The following is a 21,229-nucleotide window of genomic DNA, read 5'->3' as shown; positions in this document are numbered from 1 at the left end:
AGAGATGCATAGAAAAATAAGGGACAATGAACAATTTCATAAGTTACTTCATCCAGCTCTGTTCTTTGAGACAAAACACTTGGGGAACTATTATTAGCCATGAAATCACTTACTGATGCAATATGTTTCCCTAAGGAATGAACACATTTGGCTAAATTATAGGAGGAAAGAATACGATCAAGATAAAATGGAATGAGTCTACTTTTTTCTTAAAAGAGGATTTCAGAACACAATCAACCCACTCCCTCCCCACCCCAGTAACATTACTGTGTTTAGATGTTACAAAGGAGGACAGAGAGAAGGAAGTATGGAGACAGGAAATCCACAATGTAAAATTCTGGAGGAAACAATATAAAAATGTTAAATGTATGTACAATATGTGCAATAATACTGTCATGGACAAAAGCAGAAGCTTTTTTTTATTACTTGAACACACAGAAGCACTTATTATGATAAACAACCTTATGGAATATTTATTTATTTGTATCCCACCTTTATTATTTTTTTACAAATATCTCAAGTCAGTGAATATATCCAACATACCTTCTTCCTCCTATTTCCCCCACAACCACCCTGTGAAGTGAGCTGGGCTGAGAGAGAGAGAGTGACTGGCCTAAGGTCACCCAGCTGGCTTTCGTGGCTAAGGGGGAACTGGAACTCACAGTCTCTGGTTTTCTAACCTTATATCCTAACCACTAGACCAAACTATAAAATATAGTATGAAAGCATTTCTGCTATATGGTTTGAGTTCTTGCTTCTTTGTAATCTATTGATCAGAGATTCCAATGGCACAAAAATAAGTGTCTATTTTTAGCCCCTTTCTAATCATCATTTACTTGTGCCTTGCTTATTTGCACCATAATCACCAGAGGCAACCTCAGTGTCTGGGCCGTGCACATTCTACAACCAAGGCAAGCATAAAAATGAAATGAAATGTGATTCCCTCCACCATCATTTGCAATATTACAAAGGTTTCTGTTTCCCTCCTTGATTTGTGTGGAAATTACGTGCACTTATGTGCCAAAACCTAGATCCAGTGTCTTCCTTCTGTTTGGTGGGTGTCCCTTTAATTCTTCCAGTGACATGGCTGCTTTTAGCTACCATTGTGATAAAACTGACCTTTTTCATGTCTAAAGTCCAGACTTGGGCATTAACCCATTGCCACTAAATCTTGTGCATCACTTTTGTGAACATTGAGTAATACCAGGTTATTTTCTGTTATACCAAAAGGAATATATAGTGGGTTCTAACATCACTCATCAAGAGTAAGATGAAGGAAGGAAGTCAAGACCTGTTCTGTAACATCCAAGGCCTCTTTCAACTCAGTGATTCTATAATCCTATCCAGGTGAATCTATGGGGAAGAATTAAAAAAAATAAATCAGGATGGCAGGTGTGACCACCTGCCCCTTTTGATACACGTAAAAGGGAGTGTGGTTTCAATTGCATGAACACAATTGCCATCTTAACAGAATTTAACAGAATAATAGAGTTAGAAGGGACCTTGGAGATCTTCCAATTTTTTTTTTATATCACCTTTTCTCCTTCTATCATAGATGCCTCTGATTCTGCTACTGTGATCTGTTGCTTCATATGAGTGCGTGGACTGAATTACATACTGTAATTGCATATCTGGTTTTCCTTGCAAGAATATTTTTGCTGCTCTCAAAGCATTCCTTGGGTGGGAATGTGATGGGATACAACACTGGATGTTTTTAAGAATAGATTAGACAACCATTTGTCTGATATGGTATAAGATTTCCTGTTTGAGCAGGCAGTTCGATTAGAAGACCTCCAAGGTCCCTTCCAGTTCCATTACTTTGTTCCATTTCTTAACTCTTTCCCCCCCAACCAATCTATAAAATATTCCTATTGTATTGTTTCATATGACATACAAAGCTATTTGATTATGGCTTGTGAAATAAAGCATGGCTAAACAAACTATTGCTTAATGGTTTAGCCTAGTTCTCTTTATCATCAGCCAGGAATGCCATACCCTACTTAGTTAGTACAATATATACGTCCAACCTATAACACCACATCTGAATACCATAAGGTTTGTTGCCAGGAATAAAGTGGATAAGTAGAATCGATTATTACATTGTTGACAACTCATATTTTATTTTAATGAAGCATTTCCTTTATTCCCATTTTACTCATAATCAAATTAAAACTAAGGTTTTAGTGGCTCCCCTTTAGTAGCTCCCCGCATTTTCATGGTGCACGGGGAACCTGGAAGAAATTTAGAGAAAGACAGGTATTTTTAATATTCAGGTGGTCCAGTCATAGCCTGAACATGGGAAGCAATGTGCACAATTGCATTGTTCAGCCTAGACCTCTGCCTCTCCCTGAGGGGTTTACAGAATACAAAAAAGAGAACCTCTGGGTACCCACTTGGATAGGAGTTGATGGCTTATTTTAAAATGTCTATGTAGCTCTCATGGAGTCCAGGAGACTAAGGAACGGAATGCCAGTTCCTTCCCTCTCACACGCATACATAGGGGAATTTCCCCTTAATCCCAATTAACTGCAATGAAACCATAAACGGAAGAGTGCTTTGAAGTTTTATTGATCTGTGGCCACACAGTGTCCTTTCTCGGAAGATGACGAAAGGGCAAACAAGCACTTTTTATAAAGTTGGTTACATACATCATCTGCATCCTTTCCTGTCTTACCTTATTTGGAAAAAGCAGAAGTTGCCAAGCAGTAACTGTCACATTAGCAAAAACAACCCTCCAACTTTGCCCTTGAAACAGGTATGGTTCCTAGGAATCGCGGAAAGAAAGTGGAGTGTATTTTATTGTGATTCTCCTCCTTTCCAGCACATTGTTGTGCACCTCATCTGCTTCCATGTGGCTTCAAGCAAAAACCTTCTTCTAAAATGCTCTTTACATTCCAGCTTGTTCTGCACAGGTAGTCCTCGACTTACAGCAGTTTGTTTAGTGACTGTTCCATGTTACAATGGCACTGGAAAAAACGTGAACGAAGACCGTTTTTCATACTTACGACTGTTGCAGCATCCCCATGGTCACATGATCAAAATTCGGACGCTTGGCAACTGACGCTTGGCGGTTGCCGTGTTCTGGAGTCATGTAATCACCTACTGACAAGCAAAGTCAATGGGGCAACCAGATTTACTTAACAACCTGTGTTACTAACTTAACAATTGCAGTGATTCATTTAACAAATGTGGCATGAAAAATTAAAAAATGGGGCAAAATTCACTTAGCAACAGAAATTTTTGGGCTCAATTGTGATTATAATTCGAGGACTACCTGTATGTACTGCTATATCTGCTCATACTGTTCTCGTATCCAGGAAGGAGTCTTTGGAATAAGACTTTGGTCACCAAAGTAGAAGAGTAAACACCTACCCATGTAATCCTATGCATAGTTATCCACAAGCAAACCCAATATAGTCAATGTTTGTTCCCAGATCAATCAAGTGCATAGATTTGACCTCTGGTTGCTAGCGTCTGAACTACTTTGGATAGTCTGAACATACAGCAAGGAAGGAAGCTCTCCTGTCTGAGTCTTTCTTTCCATGTAGACTAATTCTCTCTCATTCAAAACAGGGTATGCATGTGCACTCAGAAACAGAAGCATGCTGCATCTCATCCAGCCCCGCTTTTATATCCTGGCTTTTCATCATCATGCAGATAAATTACAGTCAGCTAAAATGGGCCCTTTTGTTTCCGTGCAAAAATGCTTTTACTAAGGGTGTGACAGGCATAAATTCATCAGGCAGTTTCTTCATTTTGGTGACAGAAAAAAGGTGTAGTTACCGCTGTAGGTTTTTTTTTTTTTTGCGGTGCAGGTAGATGAAACACAACAGAATTCAGTGCAAAAAGAAAAAAATTCTCAGAGTCTTTCATTCACTCATGTAATTTTATGGGGGGGGCAAACACTGCCATCTACCATTTATGAGCAGCTTATATTTTACCCACCATCTCTGCAAAATAAAATACAGAATAGATCACGTCACGTTTTGTTCAGCAGTCCTAAAAACCTTCGTTCTGTAAGTATTTCTGGTTTGCTGTTAAATAACTGGCCTCTGGGCAATGCATTATGAAAGTATTATCTACACCAAATATTAGGAATGCCTCCAGCTGCTAAGCTCTAAAGGCAACACACAAGAAAATCTAAACCCATTTTATTAAAATTGTCCCTGGCAGCACAGGGAGAATACCACAGAGAGGCTTATTCGTGAAGCAATGTATCAAAACTCTTTTATCAAGGTGATTTCGTGTAAAAAAAAAAATTGAGTTGCTCACAATTGTTTAAGCAAAACACTTCCCTTAAGGCAACAACCAAAATTTCAAATAATGAAAGCATATTGTTAACAATAAATGAAATGAATAAATTAAATGAATAAATTAAATGAATAAATGAAAAGGCTGCAGTACTGTGCTTTAACAACAACCACCCCAAATGTTGTGTTGAGGAATGGGGCAGCTGAAAAGTGCCCCCAAAACCATTTTCTTTCCCTGGTCTCCACCCAGGACAGAGAAACAGGTTGCACCTGAATTCTGAGCTGTTGGCTCATGTCTGTAAATTGCTTAAGTGAGTTATTAATAGCTTTTAATAAATTAAATCATTGTGGGAGCAATTTACATTCCTTTAGAAAGATGTCCACAGCTTAGTCATGGCTCCCTTAGAAGTCATGCAAGAATGATTATCAATGGGTAGAGAAGTTCCCAGGTTCATTGCTCTCAGAAAAGTTCTCCCAAGTTCAAGGCTGGCTTGGAAAAAATAATAATAAGAAACATATTATATCTTTTTAAATTGGTTTTACTTTCATTTCTAAATCCTTACGGTTAGTTCGGAGCAGGCATTTATAAATATTTGGAATGCTTTTAAATTGACAGAGCCATTTACAATTGGTAATACAAGCAGTTCTTGACCTACAACCATTTGTTTAGTGACTGTTTAAATTTACAACAGCACTGAAAAGAGTGCCTTATATCTGACTTTCACGCCACTGTTGCGGCCTCCCCAAGATCACATGATCAAAATTCAGTCGTTTGGCTACTGGCATGTATTTATGATGGTTGCAGTGTCCCAGGGTCATGATATCCCCTTTTGCGATCTTTTGGCAAGCAAAATCAATGGGGAAGCCAGGTTTACTTAACAACCGTGTTATTAACTTAACAGCTGGCAAGAAAGGTTGTTAAAATGGGACAAAATTCGTTTAACAACTGTCTTTCTTAGCAGAAATTTGGGGATCAATTGTGATCGTACGTCGAAGACTATCTGTAATACAGTGGTGGGTTGCTACCGGTTCGCCCGAACCATTGGGCAAACCAGTAGCAGCGGTGGTGGGAGGCTCTGCCCACCTGCCCAGACGTCATCAAATACACTCTGTGCACGTGCAGAAGTGGTGCGCTTGCGAACCGGTAGCAAAGATAAGTGAAACCCACCCCTGCTGATGGATAGATATGATGGATAGATATTAATCATAAAATACATTGTTCTGTGGCAGGTTCTCAGGCTGTTTAAGCTGAACAGCATCTTGCCAAAAAGGGGTGGGTGGGAATCTAAGATCTCCAAAGGTGTCCAGCATGCCTCATCGTTGGCTGCATGAGCTGACATTGCAAGTGGCAAATGTAGCAAATCTAAAAGGACCCCAGGCTTTTCCCCCCACCCCCACATTATGCATATCCCCACAAAGGAAACCCCTGCTGGCTGAACGTTCAGATGTAAAAGATAAATTGCTCATGAATGCTTCCGAGGTGACCTGCATCATTTACATTAAATTGAATTTTCCCCCTCCTGAGATTATTAATACTTAAAGGAGAACTAATATTAGTAGTAATAAGGCTAAAATGGCAAAGTGTAAGTTAACTTTATATAATAAACAAATCATCAAGATGCTCTTCTTTATTTCAGGGTCACCAAAAGCACATTTTTTAAAGGATTTGCTCTCACATTCTCTTCTTAGCTTTACGGCCAGTGGTAATTTTAATCTATTTTCTGAATAAGGTCATATTTTACTAGCAGTTGCAAGACTTCTCTAGTCACTTACCTAGGTTGGGAGCAAAAATGACACAATAGGATTCATTTCTGGGTAAACGTATAGGATTGTGCTCAGAGCAATAAATTTCAAGGGAATGACTGACAACAATTTTAGAAAGGACAACTGCATCCTTTTTAGTTTAATACAATTGTCAAGCAAAGTGGACATAGCAACCACCCAATTCAGCAACAAGAATGCAGTTTGATGGTGTGGTGTGTGTGTTTGCTGCTTGCATGTTACAACCAAGACAGTGGTAATCACTTCAGTAAGGAGATAATTATTTTAATAAAACTTATTAGTAGGGATGCACCCCACAGAGGCATCTGGGGAGAAACAAAATACAGCAGATCGTAAAAAGAAAAAAAAAATAGAGAGGAATTTGTCTTTGCTTAATCCTATTCATCTTCTGCTTCAAAGAAGGATTTATTTCTAAAAGAGAGGTCCTGAGGTTCAAACATGCCTGGAACTCCAGTTTCTTTGACCTGGACGACAGTCTCTTAGGCCCAAACATATGGCAGAGAGCTATAATTTTGTCTGAGGAAAAGAGAAGATGGTCTGTATACAGTATGTCTGCAGTGCAGTTTTGCTTTTTAAATTGCAGATCCTGGCATTAAGAAATCCACGGGTTACGCTCAAATTCTGAGGTTACAGAAGAAATACAAAGCATTTCTAAAATAGCTCTTCTCTTCAATTGCAACCTTTAAACCTAAGAATGCGGTAGGCGTGTTTCACATTCATTTTACATGTTTCGGTCATTTTCCAGTTTTTAATATTTTATCATTCATCTTTAAGGAACACAATCTAAACAAGATATATTAGATTCCATTTGGCTTTTTTATTGACACACAATTTTGCAACCCTGTGCTGAATTCTTTCTTATTGACTTGAACGGGACCAATTTTGAATAAATACAGTTAAGAAAAGATTGCATGGAAAATTTCTTATGGTTGGGAGACAACTAAAGGCTGGATCTCACAACAGATTTTATATGTACTCCTAGTAGGGATCCTCTACATTTGAATTCCCCATGGATCCAAAATGTGTATGTATATTGTATGTTTATATATGTATGTTTATGGTGAAGTCATGGGTATTATATTGCTTGGATTTTTTTAAATTAAAGAAAAAAGTAACTGAAGCAGTAGTTACAGAAATGTGACATATTGGATTCATATAATTTGCATAATTTTTGTTGATTTGTTCTTTTATCCTTTTTCAACATATATTCATATAAGAAATAAAGAGATATAGATAGATAGATATTTTTGTATATAAATATGCAAAGTTTCACACAAAAGTCAGATGACCGTGTTTAATTATAACCATCTATCCACAATCTTACATTGATAAGCAACTTGTTCATTAATCACAAGTAGGGCCTGGTGGCTCAGCAGACTGATAGCATTGTGATTAACACCAGCTGTCTGCAATTACTGTAAGTTCGAATCTCACCAGGCTCAAAGTTGACTCAGCCTTCCATCCTTTCTAAGGTAGGTAAATTGAGGACCCAGTTTGTGGGGGCAATAAGCTGACTTTGTATAAATATACAAAAGTATGAAGGCTATTGCTTAACACATTGTAAGCCGCCCTGAGTCTCCGGAGAAGGGCGGCATATAAATCAAATTAAAAAAAAAAGTACTATAGCAGGGTTTATTTATTTATTTATTTATTCATTCATTCATTCATTCATTCATTCATTCATTCATTCAATTTGTATGCCACCCCTCTCCGAAGACTCAGGGCGGATCACAGTGCATTCAAAATCATTATAAAAAACATTTAAAAATTTAAAATATTAAAAACATTAAAACTCATTCACACCATTCATGGCCGGATCTCGCCGGATCACAAGAGCGAGATCAATGGCCCCATGCCTGCTGGAAAAGCCAGGTCTTCACCTATTGGAAGGCCAATAGAGTGGGGATGGTCTGGACCTCAGGAGGTAACTGGTTCCAGAAAGCTGGTGCAGCCACAGAGAAGGCCTTCCCCTGCGTTTGAGGTTGTCAAACTCATGCCCTGCGGGCCAGATGCGTCAGACGTTGGCCAGGCCCACACCTGGTTTAGCGAAGGGAGAAAAAGTCCCAATACGTCACACAATGCCATTGTGATGACATGAGTTTGACACTCCTGTACTATAGGGTGAGGTGGTAAAGTCAGATTAGGGAAAAACAGGCTTCCCTCTATAAATTTACATAAAATTTCTCTTTACAATTTATATTGTTTTATTTAATTCCTAGTATGATTTGATTGCTTATTAGTAACATCTGACTATCACTAAGTGTTGTATCTTATGATTCTTGATGAATGTCTTTTATATTTCTTTATGTACATTGAGAGCATATGCACCAGAGACAAATACCTTGTACGTCTAATCACACTTGGCCAATAAAGAATTCTATTCTATTCTATAAATGAGCCAATGGCTTCATGAATGAACATTGGGATGCCGGTAAATCTATGCATTTGTAAAAACACCCATAATAGAAAATAAGCCTTCCTGAATTCCTACTAAACATGGATGGGATTGCAGTTCATCACCTTTTGCCTCTGCTCTGGCATGACAGGCTCTGCTTCTCAAACTACTTTTTAAAAGTTAACCAAGGTAAATTCCTGGCACACCAAGGGATTTCATATCAAAACAAAATACAAAGCTGCCTGCAGGCTGAAGCGGTAAAACTTGTTTCATGACAACCCTTGTAAAATATTTCTCTATTCAAAAGTAATAAGCAGCCAAGTGAGAACAGCTGCCATGGGTAGGTCAGAAAGCATGTTGCAGTAGTAGAATAGTAGGGGAAGTAGAATTGCAGTATTTGGGACAGGTTCCTCCTGAAACAGAAACTCCTTTAAAAACATACTAGATAAGCATCCACCTGTCTCAAGAGTCAGCTGTAAAAGCCAAGGATCATATCTTAAAAGAATTCACAGCTTTTGATCCATATATTGTATTCACCTAACACCATCGGGAATCATTTGACTATGGATTATTCCTTGAATCTTTAGGTTTCTGATAGCAAACTCTGCACCATAAATTAATAAATCTATGTGAAACCCTAAGGAGCATTTCCCTAAAAAAAGTACAAAAGTACAAAAACCTATTTGATGGTCCCTTCTGAAGCAGATTCGTGAAGCAATTCCTTGTGGGTTTTTTTAAATTTCTAATAGCAGAGAAGTATCTACCTGATACAGAGGCCACCTCTAGCTATTGAAACTGCTAATGAAGTTTTTTTTTCCTGGGCAACATGAAACATTTTAATTAGCAGAATCACATCTTCTAACTGAGGCTAAGAATGCTGGCCTCAGATATCCCTCACCAAGGTAAAATGTGGCCATATTGCATATCTCTATAAACCATCTTCATATGCTTAGTTTATATAATATAGTAGGCTAACAGGTGATTGGCTATTTATAATTCAGTATTTTGTAAATCCACAGTCACAGACTGTATCTTATTAGGACATCTAACCTACCTTCTGTAGGTTATCACACACAAGGCCATTTCTTCACCATAGTTAGGGCAGCATAGCTGACAGGATGAACCATTTGGGTAATCAAGGATTAGAAAAGCTCTTACTAATGACTAGTTAAATGTAATGCATCAAAATGAACTTTCATCACATAAGCCCACACGTCACCACTAGTAATAACTACTTGGAGGGATCTGCCAGCATTCAAACGATAGGATAGAAATCTAGACATAAATACATTATATTCCTAATATTAAATATTTTTTCTTTGACAGTGCATTTTGGGTACTTTCTGGCCTTTCCACTTTGCAACAGTGACACTGTTATGAAAACAGAAAAAATATAAGACAGATGAAATAAAGCAACCATTCCCATTTTTTGCATCTTCAATCTGAAGTTTTACCTCACGTTACAATACTTGACCATATTGCTATCAGTCCAAATAAAATCTCAAATCTGAGAAAACTGTTAACTCCAGTACTAAGTATCACAGAAATATTTTTTTTTTAAATAAACAAAAAATTCTTGTCACATTAAATGGTAAATTATAACTACTTTTTCCAAAATACTTTGGACAAATAAATGTTCTCGGTGAAAAGACCTATAAAATAAGGAGGTATATTTTAGCTCCTATAGTTGTTCTTCTATAGTTCTAGAGTTTCAACATCATTTTTATATAATGGTGACCAAAACTGGATGCAATATTCCAAGTGGTCTTACCAAGGCATTATAAAGATTTCAGAAGATGCTGATTTGAAATACATAAGTTCTTTATCAGAGATACAAGTGGAACAAGTTAATGAAGGCAGAATCTTTGAAAGCCCCCTGTTCATGCCATCACATATCAACTACAAAAACTGCCAAGTACTAAACACCATTCAAATATTGCAACTAAACATCACTGGGTGTCAAATATAAGCATGCTATTTTCAGTATTGAGTTATATGGAGACATCTGATTTGACTTTGTATATAAAATAACTTTTTATGTTCTTATGAAATCTGTCATCCCAATGATATATTGTATCATGAATAGATGGCTTGTAGTAGCATAGCTTATGTTGACTTCTTGGTCATATCAAGTCAGCTTTTACTGTATCCACACATTGGTTTGTCTTTTTCAATGTACTCTAGGTTGGCTGGTCAAATTTCTTGGACAAAAGTTTTGCCTAGCTAGGAAACATGATGCTTTCCAGAAATCCTTCTCTGCAACTCTTAACCCCCTCACTATTGGCCATGTTATCTAGAACTGATGGGAGCTGGAGCTGAACAAAAATTGGGAGGGCTCTGTATTGTTCCTTGCTGCTTTAGCTGGTGGAACTCTGTTTTAATTATGCACGGAATAGATGGGCTGACCTGACAGGCACAATTTCACCCTCTGTTCCATGACACTGGCTTTGTTTCATCCCCAGACCATGGTTTATGAAACCCTTTTTTCATGGTTCCTATACTACAAAGCATTAGACAGCAGCAAATCACATAGGATGCCCACCAAAGTCAGGTCAGTTAATCATTATGTGCCAACAGCTCTTTTCATTCCTTGACAAAAGCTGAGTTCATCTCCATGATTGTTATTGAGGAAAAGCTCTGGGCTATTGCACAGGCATAGGGCTGATCACTGCATCCTATTTATTTATTTATTTATTTATTTATTTATTTATTTATTTATTTATTTATTTAAATATTTATTTAAATATTTATTTAAATATTTATTTAAATATTTATTTAAATATTTATTTAAATATTTATTGGCTGCCCATCTTACGATAGGATAACTCTGGATGGCTTACAGTCATAAAAATATATACCTATACATGCACAATTAAAACAGAAATAATTAAAATCAACGTTAAAGCTTAAGGCACATGGGGCAGGCAGGGGTAGAGCAGGGGGAGGTAGGATCAGTTGTTGTTACTCGATCAACCACCTCTTTGGCCCCAGCTGGTACTTACAGGTGTTTTAAATGCAGCCTCAGTTTGTTTGGGCTAATTATCAGAGATATTAGAAGTTGTTGGCTAAGACATCTGGAACAACTGAGATTGGGCCACTTCTGACATCATATTAGTTCCTTATTTAAATTGTGTAAAAACCAAACTTATTGCTTTGAGTGACAGGCCTTTGGAGCTGCAGTTTGTTTCAAAAAGAATAATGGTTTAGTGATTAAGTTGGACTCCGTAAAGAAAGCCTGTATCAGCATAGCTGACAAATGTATCAAATAAAAAAATTAAATAACATAAACAAACCCACCTAAGGATTCCTTCTAGTTTGAGATCTTCATAGCTATGGAGATTCATAATTTGAAAGAAGTATATGTTTTATAGATTTTATGCAACCAATCCTCAATTCAGTTGAACATAAAATGTATTTAATCCAGTTGAATTAAAATTAAAATGTAGTCTAAGTATTGCTCACAAGGTCTTTCGTTTAATTTAGACTTCTAGGAATATATTGTTCAAGTTATCCAATGTCAGAACAAAATATTTTGAGATTTCTGCATTGTTCATAGAAAGTCCCACTGCCCTCTTATGCTGCCTCAGTGAGGCAGGTGAAGATTGAGCAAAGAAGGCCTGAATTGTACAGTACCCTATGTGTTTACACCCAGTAGAATCACACAAGGCCTGAAGATCATCCCAGTTGCTCAATAGTCACCTTTATTGGGGAAAATGCTGGTGGTAGATGATCATGTGAGAGATAATGAAAAAGCCTCAGTTCATCTGATACAGTAAACCATTCCTGTATTTTGCCAAGAAAACCACAAGAATAGATAAGATACAGTGATTTCCAACATAGTGCTGGATTACACATTCCTCAGGCCTGATGGCATTCGGCATGCTATTGAGGAAGAGGTGGCCATCTTTTGAAGTACTATGGTAATAGTACACTGCTCAAAAAAATAAAGGGAACACGAGCAGAAGACATCCGAGATCTGAATGAATGAAATAGCCTTATTAAATACTTTGTTTGTTACATACAGTAGTTTTGTGTTCCCTTTAGTTGTTTGAGCAGTGTATAAACTACTGTATGTAACGAACAAAGTATTTAATAAGCCTATTTCATTCATCCAGATCTCGGATGTCTTCTGCTTGTGTTCCCTTTATTTTTTTGAGCAGTATATTTATATGTGGCTGGATTAAAGCCTTCCAGACATCTAGTTCTGGAGATAACCATGTAGAAAAAGAAAATGTGAAGTTGTGTAGAGAGAATTACAATGAATAATATTTCTTCATCAGCGTGTTCTTCAAACAGCATCACTATATATGGACATCATCAGAGAGAACAAATAGAAATCAAATGAACTTTGTTCTTGGTCCAAGGAGTTGGAGGGCTCAGTTTTAACAGCAAAGATATAGTCAGGAGCTAATTGTGGACAAATCATTAAGTAATCATCCGCTAGATGCAAGTCAAGCTAAAACAGAAGAACGAAACCAATCAATTCCAAACATTATCATTCCATATGATGTTGAGTTTATCCCCACTTTTTTAAAGGGAATTATCAGGAATCTCTGTAAAATCCTCATCAATAGAATATTAGAGGAACACTGGAATAAAATATATTTTTTTTGTTAGGGATGAATATGAAAAAGAGATTGTCAAAGACTAAGAAATAAAGGAAACCAAATTGAATGTCAAAAGATGATGAAAATTGTCAGGAAGAGAAGAATGTGGGAAACGATGGAATAAAAGAGAAGATGATAAACAGAAGATGACAAGGTACTGTAGATGGACTCAATTACAGCAACAATAGATTACAGATCTATACTTGTGGTTGCTACAAGTTGACAACTTGATGGCACATAATGAAGTCAAATGTAGGAATGACAGATCTTCTGTCCTGATTTTATACTGATTACAACAGAAAAACTATTACATATAATGTTCAGGTACTGTTTTGATTCAATAAAGATCTTATGTGTGCCCATATGGCAACATTCACAAGACAAGCATGTCAAAGCATCTGGTAGAGACTAGATAATGTTGATTAATTGCTTCAAAGTTGTACAAACTCTGATGACACCAGTCCCAACATCCAGTTGGTATCTGGCCATCTGCTAATGACATGGTTATTAAAGGCTGACAACAGGGAAAATAGGTACCATTCTAGTACCCATAACCCACTTAATTTGCTATCATTGCTATCATTTTGGTGATAGCAATCTTTCTACTAAATGCTTCTCTGGAAGTTTCAGAGGAACTTATGCAAGAACATTATCAAATCCCTCTGAATAGAGAAATGAATGAAGCAAGAGGGGTTAGGAACATTAAGTATTGCAATAGCCAAGAGTTAGGGAGAAGCAGTGAGCAGTTCTTACCCCAATGCAAATTAGTGAATCCCAATTCTTCATTTCTGGAGGTAAGTCTTGTGTTGTATTTCCTTCCTGCAACTCCAGTTAAGTTTTTATTTCATACAGAAAAGGTCAAAGAAACATATTTTCTATGTGTGGTGGCACACCAAGACTTATCACTTTACACTGCATAATGGTATCATAATGTATGTACATAATAGTCTGATATTTCAGAGTATGTTGATTCATTGCCTTAAGACTGTTCAGTTCAGTGGGCATTTTCCTTGTCTACAATTTGGCAGATTTCCTCTATTCATTATTAGGAGCACCAGTTGTAGCTGTGTAGCTGTGTATAAAAGGGCCTTCAAAAGTTTAACAGGTTGCACCATAGAAATGCAAGATACAGGTAATAGACAATTTACAATAATTTGCTTAGTGACCGTTTGAAATTACAATGGCATTGAAAAAAAATGACCTATGTCCGTTTTTCACGCTGTTGCAGCATCCCCGTGGTCATGTTTACGACAAGCAAAACGGGGAAGCCAGATTCACTTAATAGCCGTGTTGCTAACTTAACAACTGCAGTAATTCACTTAAGAAGTGTGGCAAGAAAGGTCGTAAAATGGGGCAAAATTTGCTTAACAACTGTCTTGCTTAGCAATAGAAATTTTGGGCTCAATTGTGGTTGTACCTGTATCTCGATGCCGCAATGGTTAGAGTGCAGTACTACAGGCTACCTCTGCTGACTGCCAGCTGCCTGCAATTCGGCAGTTCAAATCTCACCAGGCTCAAGGTTGATTCAGCCTTCCAGCCTTCCAAGGTGGGTAAAATGAGGACCCAGATTGTTGGGGGCAATAGGCTGACTCTGTAAACCACTTAGAGAGGGCTGTAAAAGCACTGTGAAGCGGTATATAAGTCTAAGTGCTATTGCTATTTATCCATGCTCTCTTTTGCTTCTGTACTTTGACATGACTGAACTCTATCCCTCTACAACAGAAGCAAGCATCCTCCCTCACTAGTGGACAGCAAATGAGCTGCGAGCTCAGACTCCTTAGTCGGTCTTCAGTAAGAAGTAAACATTTCTCAGAGCCCCAGAATCAAGATTTAGGGGGCTGCAGGCTCTCTATCAGATCAGTTACAGACTGAACTTGCTTTAGCATGTTTCATCTTGGTTACATGATGCACATTTATTTAAAATATTTATAAGCCGCCTTCAAGACTAAATTCTACAAGGTGACATCTAACAAGCTTTAAAAGCACAGGACAAGATAAAGCAATGAAAAATAATTAATAATTAAAAACAAATAGTACCAGAGGTGCAGTTACATAGCTAGCTGAACAGCGGAGTCACGGGGCAGCTTGAAGGCCTATAAGGATGGGTTTGGTAAGCATCAGTTAGAAGCGCAATCCACAAGTGGTTAGAAGGCTTTATTTTGTGTGCCTGCCTTCCTAATTGCTCCTCCAGGCCCCTGACACTGATCTTAAAGTGCTATCAAGCTGGCATTGATCAAGACTATCTTTCAAACAAGCTGGACTCAAACAATTTAGGTCAGTTGGGTCAGAGGTGAGAAAAGTCTGACCTTCCAGATGTTGGACAGCAGCTCCCGTGATCTCTAAACATTTGTTTTGCTAACTAAGGGTGACAGCAACTGGAGTTCAACCCTGCCCCAAAGGGCCACATTGCCTATCCCTGATGTGTTGGGCTTAGAAACATACTATAAACCAGAATAGCTAGTACAACAGAGATGTCATATGACCAGCCATTTTTTTAAATATCAAGCTTCCTTAAAACTAATACATCCAAATATATTATATAATCCATCTTGGCATCTTTAGAGCTTGGACAACTATATCCACACCTGCCCTCTTCAGATAAGGTTGCAATTAGTGTATTAACCTATAATAATAACTCCTGACTATCTTAGTCACTTGATGTTTTGCAGTCAGCAATATGTCCAGGAGAACTCAGAAACCAAATACTTGAATCCCCTTGCAAAGAGTTGTAAGTCACCCTTCAGTTTGGCAGAATTTCCTTCCCACTTTGTATGACTTGCCAATTTGTCTATCCTCATCCAGCTTGAGGATTCTACCATCTACCTAAAATCAGTACAAAATGTAGTACTAGTAGGAATAGCGCAATACAAATGTATCTTGCCACATTTGATAAAACTACATTAATTTGTTACTAATGTGCTAGTACAATTCAAACTGTCATAATGTGAAAAATCCAATACTGCAGCAACTTTTTTCCAGTAATAATCTGCTTTTTAAAATTAAATGTTTTTGCTAAAATCTTTCACAGAGACAAGGGTTTCTACATGATGTAAAACAATCTAGAATCTACATTTGCATCTCACTTTAACCTTGATTAATTTTAATGGTTGGAGGAGACCTTAAATTGATGTGCAAAACTCAGCCCTTTTTATTTGGTGTGTAGTGTGAAGCCAGAGAAAGGGTCAAATCAGTTCAGTGTGTTGTGTGAAAACAAATAGTGTCACAATAAGTGGGTTACCGCAAGAGGAACTATATTTTGAACCCTAAGACACAGGTGTTTGAATTCTATTTAATTTTTTTCACTTTGTTGTTTAGGTAGCAACTTAAGATGCTTTTATTCTTGCAAATATTTTTAAGATTTCTTTTTTTGATTCAATCATCTCCAATTCTCAGAGACTGCCTAGACAATTTCCTGCAGTTTTCTTGGCAAGGTTTTCAGAAGCGGTGTGTGATTGTCTCCTTCTTATGGCTGAGAGAAAGTAACTGCCCCAAGATCATCCCAAAGCTGGCTTTGTGCCTAAGGCAAGACTGGAACTCATAGTCTCCCAGTTTCTAGCCTGATGTCTTAATTATTACACCAAATTCCCCCCCCCCTTTAAGTTTAGTTCTTTTTAAAAAAAATAAGAGCAAATTTGTTATAAAACACTAGAACTACTTTTATATTATGTTGTGAAATGACCTTATTGTTATGGTTAATGTAGAAATTTAGAGGCTTATGGGAAAGAAATGATAGACTGAAGACAGTTCTACAAAAAGTGACTATTGCAGTAGAATGAAAAGCCATTTAGTAGACCAACTGTTCAATAATTCCTCTCTGGATAAGGTTAGGACTTGAGATTGCCCACAAGTGCTCCAGACAGTTGGTCTTCATGAGGCCACAAGACAGCAGTCTCCTGCAGGTTAAAGTTATGGGAGATGAGGGAATAGCCATTTGCTCAAAGTTTGGTTGGTGTAATGGAATGTGGGAATGACCTTGAGGAATGAAGGAAAAAGATACTGCCTAGAAAACAATCAGACATGAGAGACAGGACCCTCCAGTGGCTTGACAGTCAGAGAAAAAACCTTAGAAAGGCCTTATCCTAATAAATCAAGCAGTTGATTCATTAATGAATCAAGTGATGGTGGGAAGTTTAGTACTTTAGTACTTTCAGACTTTCAAGATTTTGTTAATGTAGCCTTATAGTAATACGGATTTAGTTCATCTAGTCATATTTCCTGTCTGGTTTACTAGAAGGATTGACAGTGCCTTTGAAAGGATACTAGGTTCATGTACTTGCTTTTCTAACCACTTGCAGTACTTCCTAGTTAATGGCTTTTCAGCTGTTACAAACTTTTGGGTCAACAGGTTTAATGGCTCCAGATGAGTTTCCTTCCTTAGCAAAAGAAATCTTAATTACAAGTTTAAGAACTTAAGAAAGGGTACAGTAAATGGAAGGAAAGTTGGTTTATTTGACCAAGGTTAAAAGAGATAGGTTGTTATCTCTGGTAGCCCTTAATAAGCTTTTGCTAATATCAGGACTGAAATAACAAGGCTTTATGGATTTTTTGCTAGATAACAGATGGGATATGAAATAAAGAAAAGATAATTTGTGTTATTTTAAGTGAAGGTGATAAGTTACTAAAATTGTTTCTACTTGTGATGAAAGGAAAAGTCACTTGTTATGTATATTCCCCCATTGCTACTGGATATTCTTATCTTTTCCTTTCCTTTCTATTTCTCTTCCTATTTTTCTATCTTTTCTGAATTTTTTTACTTTATTGTTTTTAGCTTGTATTAGTTTGTTGTTGTTGCAATGATACTTTTCATAAAACTACTCTACAAAAAAGAAAATCTACAAATTTAGCATCGAAAGTTTATTGTGCTTGCTTATGTAAAAAATATTTATGTGTCGATAACAGCTGTTTTTCACCAGTTTCTGAAAAGTTCAGGGATATATTTATGAAGAATGTTAGAGAAGTTTTGTAAAGCTTTCCTGATCAAGTGTGTGTGATTTTTTTTTCTCCTGTTGATGCTGCAATCCTTGATTGGTGGTGCTAAAAGATTGGAAAAGCCCTTTATTCCTTTCATTCCCCCTTTTTTTTACAACTTTTCTTTCTTTCCCAAAATGCTAACTGTGATGCAGGGACAAAGAACTCTCCTTGAAGAGACCTTTTTCAAAGCACATATGAAATTAAATGCAGCTCACCAACCACTGCTCTAGGCCATTGGTCTTTACCAGGTAGGTCAGAAATAAGTAGGTTTTGATCTGACCTTTAGGTGGCTGTATCTATCAGTGTCACAATGAATTAAGTGAGCTGCCCACATGCTGCTCCTTTTATTTATTTATTTTGCTATCAGTTAGCTGAAAAACAACTAGAGAATGGCTACATCTAAGTGGAAATAAATTAAATCTCCTGTATATCTAGCTTGACTCCTGAGGCATACAGTACATGGAAATATTCCATGTTGCTTCTTGATATCAGCCTGGAAATAGTTTGCTTTCTTCCTGCATTGGTTTTTTTCAACTTTCCTATCCAGTCAATGATCCTAAGATTTCCTGGTAGTTTCCCATTCAAGTGCCAACTAGATCTGACTCTGCTCAACTTTTTCAAGATCAACCAAGATCATCTAGGCTTCTAAAACCTGTGAGGTGGCATTGATTTCCAAAAAGGAATTCTTTACTGACAAAGAATGTAGTGAAATGACCTATGACTTGCTTTCTAATCGTATGATTCTAGAATTCCAAGATTTTCACAGCAAGCTACTGTGTTTCTCCGAAAATAAGACCCTGTCTTATATTTTTCTGAACCCTGAAATAAGCGCTTGGCCTTATTGCCATGCGCTAAAAAGCCCTTTTTGAGGGGATGTCTTATTTTCAGGGAAACAGGGTACCTCTGCTGAAAATTCCTCCCCCCTCCCCTTTACATTATAGGAATTATATTGTGTTTCTTTGAACTTATTCATCCTAGAAAACTGCAAGAATATATAGTACTTAAACTGAGCAACATGCTGAAGTCTGAAAGTAGAAGATTTCTATTTTGGGAGTAAGTATAGTATTCACCTTACAGGCGAAAGCGATAGACTTTTGGGGAAAATAATCAAAGGGTTAGTTTGGGCTGAAAAATCCTCTACTGTTGAATATGATATCTGAGAAGCTGTTGAAAAATTCTGGACTCTGATCTGGGAAATAAGAAAAATGATGTCCATGTCTTTGTGTGCAGTGAAAGCATCTTTATTGCCTATTTGTTAAATATGGTCCTCCTTTTCTCCCAGATATACTTCTATTTCTGAGACCATTCATAATTTCCCACTGCTAAAGGGCAACATTTATATTTTAAAAATGGCACATTTCCCCCCTGGGTAATAGAAACTATCTAGAATCCAGTTGTGTGAAAGTCTTTGACAATAGATACGTTACATATAGATATGGTATATATAGATAAGACCCATTTTCAGTGACAGTGTTCTATTCTGGCATATGCATTTTTCCACATTTTAAAAGATGGGTTGTGACTGAAAAGTGCTACACCTCTCATTCTAAGTCTTTCTCCTACTCCATCCATTGCATCACTTTACCGTGATGTTATACTATCATGTGACCTCAAGAAAAAAGAATTGCACATAAAATATAGCAATGGTACACTTTACTTGAACTTGTGTTTGTAGTCAGCAGCAATGACAAAAGCATTTTTTTTTCTCCTTGTGAAACCACTGGAGGCCATTTGAGACAGTTTCTTTAAGGAAGAAGACACTTGGCACATGGTGCCTCCAAATTAGCTGTTCCCAGCTGTTTGTCTAAAATAGAGGCTGGTTGTCTTTTAGATCTTCAATGAGGAGCTGAGTAGGTGAAACACACCAGTATTGAGGTTTAAAGCCTCTCTTCCAATAACTGAAGTATAGATAGTTGAAATACAGGTAGTGCACATTACATATACAAGATGGGAAGTTAGGGCAGATCTTCCAAGAAATGCAGGAGAAACTAAATGGCCACCTCTTTGACTTTAAGGGAGCATGTCTCTGAATGTTGCTTCGTGGAAACACTGCCTTTGATTTCCCCAGAACAACCTTGTAAGTAGATGGAGCCTTGGGGGCTTGGTTAGTTTGCTTGGTTAGCAAAGAGCCCTTATAAAGCTCAAATAAAAAGCACAAGCTGGTCGGTTTGGGGCCATTCTCATACATGACCCTGCTGTTATTAAAGCAAATATAACCTGCCTAAAAATGAGGAGTGACGTTGCAATAACCCTTCAAATTGTGGTGATTGCAAAGTCTTTTCTTCACAGGATTTGTCTTTTCCTTGCGAAGAAGTCTCCATAATGAAAGCAGGCATTTAACAGCACACTGGACCCATGCTAAGACAGCATGTTCATTTGGGGAGCATTGAGTTACCATCTGCCAGGAACATTCTGTTCCACTGTTTTACCTTTCCAGCACAAGGAAATCATATTCTCAGCTGGTCCTATGAGGCTATTGGTAAATGATTTTAGATTCTGTGGGGTAAACGCCCACCTGCGTCCTTCCTAACCAGAGGTTAAAGGATGGATTGGTACAAAGCCAAAGTTTCAGCTATTCTTCCCTTATATGTGCTGCTTTCTGCAATAAGAACAAGCGCCTGTTCTTAATTTTAAAGCAGATAATAAAATTTCTGCATGCCGAAAGAGAGGTAAGATTGGCAACAGGGTAAATAAATCACGGAGCATTTTCAGGGGGCAAGAATTTAAAAGCTGCCATAGATTACTGCTCACGGCCAAAAGAGAAGTGAGTTTGGGTTTGTGGCTGTGTTCGTACATACAGATGAGCCTATTTCTAGGAAATGGGTGGGGGGAGCACGATTCACTCCATCCCTATAGGAAGACTTGCAGGCAAGCAGCAATCTGGGACTAAAAAATGCCTTGTCTCAGCTATCTGGCCACTCCCCAGAGGACCCATCCATAACAAATCCATCTCAACAAAACATTGAGATGGATTTGGACACATCTGTAACAATTGCAATTACAAGAACTGCACTTAATTGGGACAAAGTTTATCCTTTATAGCAGTTGGGCTTTATGATTGAGGCCATACTTCTCTCATACTATTTGAATAACTCAACCATACATTTTTATGGCTTTCAACTCTTTGAAGCTCGTTCATAAAGATGCATTCCAGAATATACAAGGACATTATATTGACAATTAATAGCCTAACGGAGAGGGGAGACTCCTCCTGCACACAGTTC

At 37.5% G+C, this 21,229-nt stretch overlaps 1 long non-coding RNA gene across 1 annotated transcript; it reads right to left on the bottom strand.

Annotated features, from left to right (window-relative positions):
• Positions 1-493: 493 nt before the first annotated feature.
• Positions 494-3,581, bottom strand: LOC148115392 (uncharacterized). Its single transcript, XR_015731933.1, has 3 exons — positions 3,373-3,581; positions 2,675-2,966; positions 494-1,353 (listed from the first exon to the last, which is right to left on the bottom strand). It is a non-coding gene; the product is annotated as an uncharacterized LOC148115392 (long non-coding RNA).
• Positions 3,582-21,229: the final 17,648 nt, after the last annotated feature.

The sequence above is a fragment of the Pantherophis guttatus genome, chromosome 2, assembly GCF_059756535.1.
Source record: "Pantherophis guttatus breed Tessera chromosome 2, ASM5975653v1, whole genome shotgun sequence".
Lineage (NCBI taxonomy): Eukaryota > Metazoa > Chordata > Lepidosauria > Squamata > Colubridae > Pantherophis > Pantherophis guttatus.
Note: the sequence above shows the minus strand (reverse complement) of the source record. Positions and strands in the feature narration are given on the sequence as shown.